Source organism: Anser brachyrhynchus (genome assembly GCF_964034855.1).
Source record: "Anser brachyrhynchus genome assembly, chromosome: 4".
NCBI classification, from domain to species: Eukaryota; Metazoa; Chordata; class Aves; order Anseriformes; family Anatidae; genus Anser; species Anser brachyrhynchus.
This window is the reverse complement of record NC_137698.1, coordinates 16448342-16460271: the sequence shown is the minus strand read 5'-3', so window position 1 is coordinate 16460271 and position 11930 is coordinate 16448342.

Genomic DNA, 11930 nt, shown 5'->3' with positions numbered 1-11930 from the left:
GAATCCATCACAGAATCCATCACAGAATCCATCCTAGAATCCATCCTAGAATCCATCCTAGAATCCATCCTAGAATCCATCCTAGAATCCATCCTAGAATCCATCATAGAATCCATCACAGAATCCATCATAGAATCCATCATAGAATCCATCATAGAATCCATCATAGAATCCATCATAGAATCCATCATAGAATCCATCACAGAATCCATCATAGAATCCATCATAGAATCCATCATAGAATCCATCACAGAATCCATCATAGAATCCATCACAGAATCCATCCTAGAATCCATCCTAGAATCCATCCTAGAATCCATCCTAGAATCCATCCTAGAATCCATCCTAGAATCCATCACAGAATCCATCACAGAATCCATCCTAGAATCCATCCTAGAATCCATCCTAGAATCCATCCTAGAATCCATCCTAGAATCCATCACAGAATCCATCCTAGAATCCATCCTAGAATCCATCATAGAATCCATCATAGAATCCATCATAGAATCCATCATAGAATCCATCACAGAATCCATCACAGAATCCATCACAGAATCCATCCTAGAATCCATCCTAGAATCCATCCTAGAATCCATCACAGAATCCATCACAGAATCCATCACAGAATCCATCACAGAATCCATCACAGAATCCATCATAGAATCCATCACAGAATCCATCCTAGAATCCATCCTAGAATCCATCATAGAATCCATCACAGAATCCATCCTAGAATCCATCCTAGAATCCATCACAGAATCCATCACAGAATCCATCACAGAATCCATCATAGAATCCATCCTAGAATCCATCCTAGAATCCATCCTAGAATCCATCCTAGAATCCATCATAGAATCCATCACAGAATCCATCACAGAATCCATCACAGAATCCATCACAGAATCCATCACAGAATCCATCACAGAATCCATCCTAGAATCCATCCTAGAATCCATCACAGAATCCATCATAGAATCCATCATAGAATCCATCACAGAATCCATCACAGAATCCATCACAGAATCCATCCTAGAATCCATCACAGAATCCATCACAGAATCCATCATAGAATTCATCACAGAATCCATCACAGAATCCATCATAGAATCCATCACAGAATCCATCATAGAATCCATCATAGAATCCATCATAGAATCCATCATAGAATCCATCATAGAATCCATCATAGAATCCATCACAGAATCCATCACAGAATCCATCACAGAATCCATCACAGAATCCATCCTAGAATCCATCCTAGAATCCATCCTAGAATCCATCATAGAATCCATCATAGAATCCATCCTAGAATCCATCCTAGAATCCATCCTAGAATCCATCCTAGAATCCATCCTAGAATCCAACCTAGAATCCATCCTAGAATCCATCCTAGAATCCATCCTAGAATCCATCACAGAATCCATCACAGAATCCATCACAGAATCCATCACAGAATCCATCCTAGAATCCATCCTAGAATCCATCCTAGAATCCATCACAGAATCCGTCACAGAATCCATCATAGAATCCATCACAGAATCCATCACAGAATCCATCACAGAATCCATCACAGAATCCATCACAGAATCCATCACAGAATCCATCACAGAATCCATCATAGAATCCATCACAGAATCCATCATAGAATCCATCACAGAATCCATCACAGAATCCATCACAGAATCCATCACAGAATCCATCACAGAATCCATCATAGAATCCATCCTAGAATCCATCCTAGAATCCATCCTAGAATCCATCACAGAATCCATCACAGAATCCATCATAGAATCCATCACAGAATCCATCACAGAATCCATCCTAGAATCCATCATAGAATCCATCACAGAATCCATCCTAGAATCCATCCTAGAATCCATCCTAGAATCCATCCTAGAATCCATCCTAGAATCCATCCTAGAATCCATCCTAGAATCCATCACAGAATCCATCACAGAATCCATCACAGAATCCATCACAGAATCCATCCTAGAATCCATCCTAGAATCCATCCTAGAATCCATCCTAGAATCCATCCTAGAATCCATCCTAGAATCCATCACAGAATCCATCACAGAATCCATCCTAGAATCCATCACAGAATCCATCACAGAATCCATCATAGAATCCATCATAGAATCCATCATAGAATCCATCATAGAATCCATCATAGAATCCATCCTAGAATCCATCCTAGAATCCATCCTAGAATCCATCCTAGAATCCATCACAGAATCCATCATAGAATCCATCACAGAATCCATCGTAGAATCCATCGTAGAATCCATCCTAGAATCCATCCTAGAATCCATCCTAGAATCCATCCTAGAATCCATCCTAGAATCCATCACAGAATCCATCACAGAATCCATCATAGAATCCATCATAGAATCCATCACAGAATCCATCCTAGAATCCATCACAGAATCCATCCTAGAATCCATCCTAGAATCCATCCTAGAATCCATCATAGAATCCATCATAGAAACCATCATAGAATCCATCATAGAATCCATCACAGAATCCATCACAGAATCCATCCTAGAATCCATCCTAGAATCCATCCTAGAATCCATCCTAGAATCCATCACAGAATCCATCATAGAATCCATCACAGAATCCATCATAGAATCCATCATAGAATCCATCCTAGAATCCATCCTAGAATCCATCCTAGAATCCATCATAGAATCCATCACAGAATCCATCACAGAATCCATCACAGAATCCATCACAGAATCCATCACAGAATCCATCCTAGAATCCATCACAGAATCCATCACGGAATCCATCATGGAATCCATCACGGAATCCATCACAGAATCCATCACAGAATCCATCACAGAATCCATCACAGAATCCATCACAGAATCCATCACAGAATCCATCACAGAATCCATCATAGAATTCATCACAGAATCCATCATAGAATCCATCACAGAATCCATCACAGAATCCATCATAGAATCCATCATAGAATCCATCATAGAATCCATCATAGAATCCATCATAGAATCCATCATAGAATCCATCACAGAATCCATCACAGAATCCATCCTAGAATCCATCCTTTAATCCATCATAGAATCCATCATAGAATCCATCCTAGAATCCATCCTAGAATCCATCCTAGAATCCATCCTAGAATCCATCCTAGAATCCATCCTAGAATCCATCCTAGAATCCATCCTAGAATCCATCCTAGAATCCATCCTAGAATCCATCACAGAATCCATCACAGAATCCATCCTAGAATCCATCCTAGAATCCATCACAGAATCCATCACAGAATCCATCACAGAATCCATCACAGAATCCATCACAGAATCCCTCACAGAATCCCTCACAGAATCCCTCACAGAATCCCTCACAGAATCCCTCACAGAATCCCTCACAGAATCCCTCACAGAATCCATCACAGAATCCATCACAAAATCCATCACAGAATCCATCACAGAATCCATCACAGAATCCATCCTAGAATCCATCCTAGAATCCATCCTAGAATCCATCCTAGAATCCATCCTAGAATCCATCCTAGAATCCATCCTAGAATCCATCACAGAATCCATCATAGAATCCATCATAGAATCCATCACAGAATCCATCACAGAATCCATCCTAGAATCCATCATAGAATCCATCCTAGAATCCATCCTAGAATCCATCCTAGAATCCATCCTAGAATCCATCCTAGAATCCATCACAGAATCCATCACAGAATCCATCCTAGAATCCATCACAGAATCCATCACAGAATCCATCATAGAATCCATCATAGAATCCATCATAGAATCCATCATAGAATCCATCATAGAATCCATCCTAGAATCCATCCTAGAATCCATCCTAGAATCCATCCTAGAATCCATCACAGAATCCATCATAGAATCCATCACAGAATCCATCGTAGAATCCATCGTAGAATCCATCCTAGAATCCATCCTAGAATCCATCCTAGAATCCATCCTAGAATCCATCCTAGAATCCATCACAGAATCCATCACAGAATCCATCATAGAATCCATCATAGAATCCATCACAGAATCCATCCTAGAATCCATCACAGAATCCATCCTAGAATCCATCCTAGAATCCATCCTAGAATCCATCATAGAATCCATCATAGAAACCATCATAGAATCCATCATAGAATCCATCACAGAATCCATCACAGAATCCATCCTAGAATCCATCCTAGAATCCATCCTAGAATCCATCCTAGAATCCATCACAGAATCCATCATAGAATCCATCACAGAATCCATCATAGAATCCATCATAGAATCCATCCTAGAATCCATCCTAGAATCCATCCTAGAATCCATCATAGAATCCATCACAGAATCCATCACAGAATCCATCACAGAATCCATCACAGAATCCATCACAGAATCCATCCTAGAATCCATCACAGAATCCATCACGGAATCCATCATGGAATCCATCACGGAATCCATCACAGAATCCATCACAGAATCCATCACAGAATCCATCACAGAATCCATCACAGAATCCATCACAGAATCCATCACAGAATCCATCATAGAATTCATCACAGAATCCATCATAGAATCCATCACAGAATCCATCACAGAATCCATCATAGAATCCATCATAGAATCCATCATAGAATCCATCATAGAATCCATCATAGAATCCATCATAGAATCCATCACAGAATCCATCACAGAATCCATCCTAGAATCCATCCTTTAATCCATCATAGAATCCATCATAGAATCCATCCTAGAATCCATCCTAGAATCCATCCTAGAATCCATCCTAGAATCCATCCTAGAATCCATCCTAGAATCCATCCTAGAATCCATCCTAGAATCCATCCTAGAATCCATCCTAGAATCCATCACAGAATCCATCACAGAATCCATCCTAGAATCCATCCTAGAATCCATCACAGAATCCATCACAGAATCCATCACAGAATCCATCACAGAATCCATCACAGAATCCCTCACAGAATCCCTCACAGAATCCCTCACAGAATCCCTCACAGAATCCCTCACAGAATCCCTCACAGAATCCCTCACAGAATCCATCACAGAATCCATCACAAAATCCATCACAGAATCCATCACAGAATCCATCACAGAATCCATCCTAGAATCCATCCTAGAATCCATCCTAGAATCCATCCTAGAATCCATCCTAGAATCCATCCTAGAATCCATCCTAGAATCCATCACAGAATCCATCATAGAATCCATCATAGAATCCATCACAGAATCCATCACAGAATCCATCCTAGAATCCATCATAGAATCCATCACAGAATCCATCCTAGAATCCATCCTAGAATCCATCCTAGAATCCATCCTAGAATCCATCCTAGAATCCATCACAGAATCCATCACAGAATCCATCACAGAATCCATTATAGAATCCATCACAGAATCCATCACAGAATCCATCACAGAATCCATCACAGAATCCATCACAGAATCCATCACAGAATCCATCACAGAATCCATCACAGAATCCATCACAGAATCCATCCTAGAATCCATCCTAGAATCCATCCTAGAATCCATCCTAGAATCCATCCTAGAATCCATCCTAGAATCCATCACAGAATCCATCACAGAATCCATCACAGAATCCATCACAGAATCCATCAGAGAATCCATCAGAGAATCCATCACAGAATCCATCACAGAATCCATCACAGAATCCATCACAGAATCCATCACAGAATCCATCACAGAATCCATCCTAGAATCCATCCTAGAATCCATCCTAGAATCCATCCTAGAATCCATCCTAGAATCCATCATAGAATCCATCATAGAATCCATCATAGAATCCATCACAGAATCCATCACAGAATCCATCACAGAATCCATCACAGAATCCATCACAGAATCCATCACAGAATCCATCCTAGAATCCATCCTAGAATCCATCCTAGAATCCATCATAGAATCCATCACAGAATCCATCACAGAATCCATCACAGAATCCATCACAGAATCCATCACAGAATCCATCACAGAATCCATCACAGAATCCATCACAGAATCCATCACAGAATCCATCACAGAATCCATCACAGAATCCATCACAGAATCCATCCTAGAATCCATCCTAGAATCCATCCTAGAATCCATCCTAGAATCCATCCTAGAATCCATCCTAGAATCCATCCTAGATTCCATCCTAGAATCCATCCTAGAATCCATCACAGAATCCATCACAGAATCCATCCTAGAATCCATCACAGAATCCATCCTAGAATCCATCCTAGAATCCATCCTAGAATCCATCCTAGAATCCATCCTAGAATCCATCCTAGAATCCATCCTAGAATCCATCACAGAATCCATCACAGAATCCATCACAGAATCCATCACAGAATCCATCCTAGAATCCATCACAGAATCCATCACAGAATCCATCACAGAATCCATCACAGAATCCATCCTAGAATCCATCACAGAATCCATCACAGAATCCATCACAGAATCCATCACAGAATCCATCACAGAATCCATCACAGAATCCATCCTAGAATCCATCCTAGAATCCATCCTAGAATCCATCCTAGAATCCATCCTAGAATCCATCCTAGAATCCATCCTAGAATCCATCACAGAATCCATCACAGAATCCATCACAGAATCCATCCTAGAATCCATCCTAGAATCCATCCTAGAATCCATCACAGAATCCATCACAGAATCCATCACAGAATCCATCATAGAATCCATCACAGAATCCATCCTAGAATCCATCCTAGAATCCATCATAGAATCCATCACAGAATCCATCCTAGAATCCATCCTAGAATCCATCCTAGAATCCATCCTAGAATCCATCCTAGAATCCATCATAGAATCCATCATAGAATCCATCATAGAATCCATCATAGAATCCATCATAGAATCCATCACAGAATCCATCACAGAATCCATCACAGAATCCATCACAGAATCCATCCTAGAATCCATCCTAGAATCCATCTGTTGTGGTTTAACCCGGCTGGCAGCTAAACACCACACAGCCGTTCGCTCACCCTCCCCCCTCCCTCTCTGGGATGGGGGGAGAGAAACGGGAAAGTGAAGCCTGTGAGTTGAGATAAAGACAGTTTATTAAGACAGGAAAATAATAATAACAATAATAATAATAATAGTGATAATGGTAATAGTATTAACAATAATAATGTGTAAGAAAACAAGTGATGCACAATGCAATTGCTCACCACCCGCTGACCGATGCCCAGCCTATTCCCGAGCAGCCGGCCCCCCCACCCCGGCCAGCCACCCCTATATATTGTTTAGCATGACGTCAGATGGTATGGAATACCCCTTTGGCCAGTTTGGGTCAGCTGTCCTGGGTCTGTCCCCTCCCAGCTCCTGCTGCACCCCCAGCCTGCTCGCTGGCAGGACAGAGCAAGAAGCCGAAAAGTCCTTGGCCTGGTGTAAACACTGCTCTGCAACAATTAAAACATCAGCATGTTATCAGCGCTCTTCTCATCCTAATCCAAAACATAGCACCCTACCAGCTACTATGAGCTACTTAACTCTGTCCTAACTGGAACCAGGACAGATATCCACCCCTTATTCCATACCATTTATGTCATGCTCAGGTTACACTCTGTCCAATACATTCTAATTAATCACCATTTTCATCTATGATATATAGCAATCATGGTAGTGATGACATACATTATTATATAATAATTAACATACTACAATTCAACTCATGGGCTATTCTCACCCAGTATCAAATCCCCTTGAGGTACACACCGGACCTCCCCATTCTTTTGCATTACCCACCAAGTGCATCCAGGTCCCTGAGCAAAAGCAATTCCACGAATGGGTTTGCCTTTTCCTGAGGCAGGAGTAGCCCAGACTGTTTTACCCAGCATGTTTCTTACGTGCACTACAGGAACTTTATCCCCTTCTACAGTGCGTAACAGGTTTGATTGGGCAGGTCCAGCTCGGTTGGCAGATCCCCTGGTATTGACTAACCAGGTGGCCTTTGCCAAATGTGTATCCCAATTTTTGAATGTCCCAGCACCCATTGCTTTCAGTGTAGTCTTCAACAGTCCATTGTATCGTTCAACTTTTCCAGAGGCTGGTGCATGATAGGGGATGTGATACACCCACTCAATACCATGTTCTTTGGCCCAAGTGTCTATAAGGTTGTTTCGGAAATGAGTCCCGTTGTCTGACTCAATTCTCTCTGGGGTGCCATGTCGCCATAAGACTTGCTTTTCAAGGCCCAGGATAGTGTTCCGGGCGGTGGCATGGGGCACAGGATATGTTTCCAGCCATCCGGTGGTTGCTTCCACCATTGTAAGTACGTGGCGCTTGCCGTTGCGGGTTTGAGGGAGTGTGATGTAATCAATCTGCCAGGCCTCTCCATATTTATATTTCAGCCATCGTCCTCCATACCAAAGAGGTTTTGACCGTTTGGCTTGCTTGATTGCAGCACATGTTTCACAGTCATGAATAACCTGTGCTATAGTGTCCATGGTCAGGTCCACCCCTCGATCACGAGCCCATCTGTAGGTTGCATCTCTACCTTGATGGCCTGAGGTGTCATGGGCCCATCGGGCTATAAATAATTCACCTTTATGTTGCCAGTCCAGGTCCACCTGAGCCACTTCAATCTTAGCAGCCTGATCCACCTGCTGGTTGTTTTGGTGTTCTTCAGTAGCCCGATTCTTGGGCACATGAGCATCTACATGGCGTACCTTTACAACCAGGTTCTCTACCCGGGCAGCAATATCTTGCCACAATGCCGCAGCCCAGATGGGCTTGCCCCTGCGCTGCCAGTTGTTCTGCTTCCATTGCTGTAACCACCCCCACAGGGCATTTGCTACCATCCATGAATCAGTATAGAGATAGAGAACTGGCCACTTTTCTCGTTCAGCAATATCTAAAGCCAGCTGAATGGCTTTTACTTCTGCAAACTGACTCGATTCACCTTCTCCCTCAGCAGCTTCTGCAACTCGTCGTGTAGGACTCCATACAGCAGCTTTCCATCTCCGATGCTTTCCCACAATACGACAGGACCCGTCAGTGAACAAGGCATATTTCTTCTCATTTTCCGGTAGCTTGTTGTACAGGGGGGCTTCTTCAGCACGAACCACCTCCTCCTCTGGTGATATCCCAAAGTATTTGCCTTCTGGCCAGTCCATAATCACCTCCAAGATTCCTGGGCGACTGGGGTTTCCTATTCGAGCCCGCTGAGTAATCAGTGCAACCCACTTGCTCCATGTAGCATCAGTTGCATGATGCGTAGAGGGGACCCTTCCTTTGAACATCCAGCCTAGTACCGGCAGTCGGGGTGCCAGGAGGAGCTGCGCTTCAGTACCGACCACTTCCGAAGCAGATCGAACTCCTTCATATGCTGCCAATATCTCCTTTTCAGTTGGAGTATAGCGGGCTTCAGATCCTCTGTATCCCCGACTCCAAAACCCCAGGGGTCGACCTCGAGTTTCCCCAGGTTCTTTCTGCCAGAGGCTCCAGGTGGGGCCATTCTCTCCGGCTGCGGTGTAGAGCACATTCTTTACATCTGGTCCTGTTCGGACTGGCCCGAGGGCTACTGCATGAACTATTTCCTGCTTAATTTGTTCAAAGGCTTGTCGTTGCTCAGGGCCCCATTCAAAAGCATTCTTCTTACGGGTTACTTGGTAGAGCGGGTTTACAATCAGACTGTAATTTGGAATATGCATTCTCCAAAACCCCACGACACCTAGGAAAGTTTGTGTTTCTTTTTTGCTAGTTGGTGGAGACATAGCTGTTATTTTGTTGATCACATCCATTGGGATTTGACGGCGTCCATCTTGCCATTTTATTCCTAAAAACTGGATCTCTCGTGCAGGTCCTTTAACTTTATTCTGTTTTATGGCAAAACCGGCCTTCAGAAGGATTTGGACTATTTTCTTCCCTTTCTCGAAAACTTCTTCTGCAGTGTCACCCCACACAATGATGTCATCGATGTACTGCAGGTGTTCAGGAGCTTCCCCCTGCTCCAGCGCAGACTGGATCAGTCCATGGCAAATGGTAGGGCTGTGTTTCCACCCCTGGGGCAGCCGATTCCAAGTATATTGGACTCCCCTCCAAGTGAAAGCAAACTGTGGCCTGCACTGTGCTGCTAGAGGGATGGAGAAAAATGCATTAGCGATATCAATTGTGGCATACCACTTGGCTGCCTTTGATTCCAGTTCATACTGGAGTTCTAGCATGTCCGGCACTGCAGCACTCAGTGGTGGCGTGACTTCGTTCAGGCCACGATAGTCCACTGTTAGTCTCCACTCACCATTAGACTTTCGCACTGGCCATATGGGACTATTAAAAGGTGAATGAGTCTTGCTGATCACTCCTTGGCTCTCCAGTTGACGAATTAGCTTATGGATGGGACTCAGGGAGTCTCGGTTGGTGCGATATTGCCGCCGGTGCACAGTTGTGGTAGCGATCGGCACTTGCTGTTCTTCAACCCTCAGCAACCCCACAACAGAAGGGTCCTCTGAGAGACCAGGCAAGGTAGACAACTGTTTAATGTCCTCTGTCTCCAAAGCAGCTATGCCAAAAGCCCAGCGGAACCCTTTTGGGTCCTTGAAATATCCTCTTCTAAGATAGTCTATGCCAAGGATGCACGGAGCATCTGGGCCAGTCACAATACGGTGCTTTTGCCACTCATTACCGGTTAGACTCACTTCAGCCTCCAATACAGTTAACTGCTGGGATCCCCCCGTCACACCATAAATACAGATGGGCTCTGGCCCTTTATAGCTTGATGGCATTAGAGTACATTGTGCACCGGTGTCTACCAAAGCCTTATACTTCTGTGCGTCTGACGTGCCAGGCCATCGAATCCACACAGTCCAATAAACTCGATTGTCCCTTTCCTCCCCCTGGCTGGAGGCAGGGCCCCTCTAGTCCTGGTCAGAATCTTCATTTCTGTGTTTAAAGGACTGCCTGCTGGAAGTTGGAGCAGCAAACCTTTCAGAGAACTCCTTTTTCCCAATTGTTTTCCTTTGCAATTCACGTACCCGTGCCTCTAGGGTCGCAGTAGATTTTCCATCCCATTTTCTCATGTCCTCTCCATGGTCACGTAGGTAAAACCACAGGGTGGCGCGGTGTGTGTGCCCACCATATTGTCTTCCTTGCATAGATGAACGTTTACCCCTAATAGCTGAGACACTGGTTTGTACAGGTGGGGAGGAAAATAAACTCTCTTTAAGTTGGTGGATCTCTTCAGAAAGTTTCTCCAAGGTATTCTCTTTTAGCTGGTGGACACTAGTTCGTTCAGGTGAAGGGGAAGATAATCTTTCTTCAAGTTGGTGGATCTTTTCAGAAAGTTTCTCCAAAGCATTCTCTTTTAGCTGGTGGACACTGGTTCGTTCAGGTGAAGGGGAAGATAATCTTTCTTCAAGTTGGTGGATCTTTTCAGAAAGTTTCTCCAAAGCATTCTCTTTTAGCTGGTGGACACTGGTTCGTTCAGGTGAAGGGGAAGATAATCTTTCTTCAAGTTGGTGGATCTTTTCAGAAAGTTTCTCTAAAGCATTCTCTTTTAGCTGGTGGACACTGGTTCGTTCAGGTGGAGGGGAAGATAAATTCTCTTTAAGTTGGTGGACCTCTTCAGAGAGTTTCTCCACAGCTGAGACACAGGCCTTTAGGGAAGAGGAGAGATTTCCTTCGTACTGCCGGAGTCTTTTAGTCACTTCATTCACTGTGGGATTCTCCTCCGTTTTCCAGGCTAGTATTGCCAATGAGTTGGCATATGATGATGGGGCACTCCGTACAAACTTCCGCCACATGGGTGGTGTACACTGGACTGCATCTGGATCTGTGGATGTTTGTGCGTCATCTAGGTCCTTATAAATTACTTCCCGTACGGCCAATTCCCTCAGGTACTGAATTCCCTTCTCCATGGTGGTCCATTTGCTTGGTAAACAT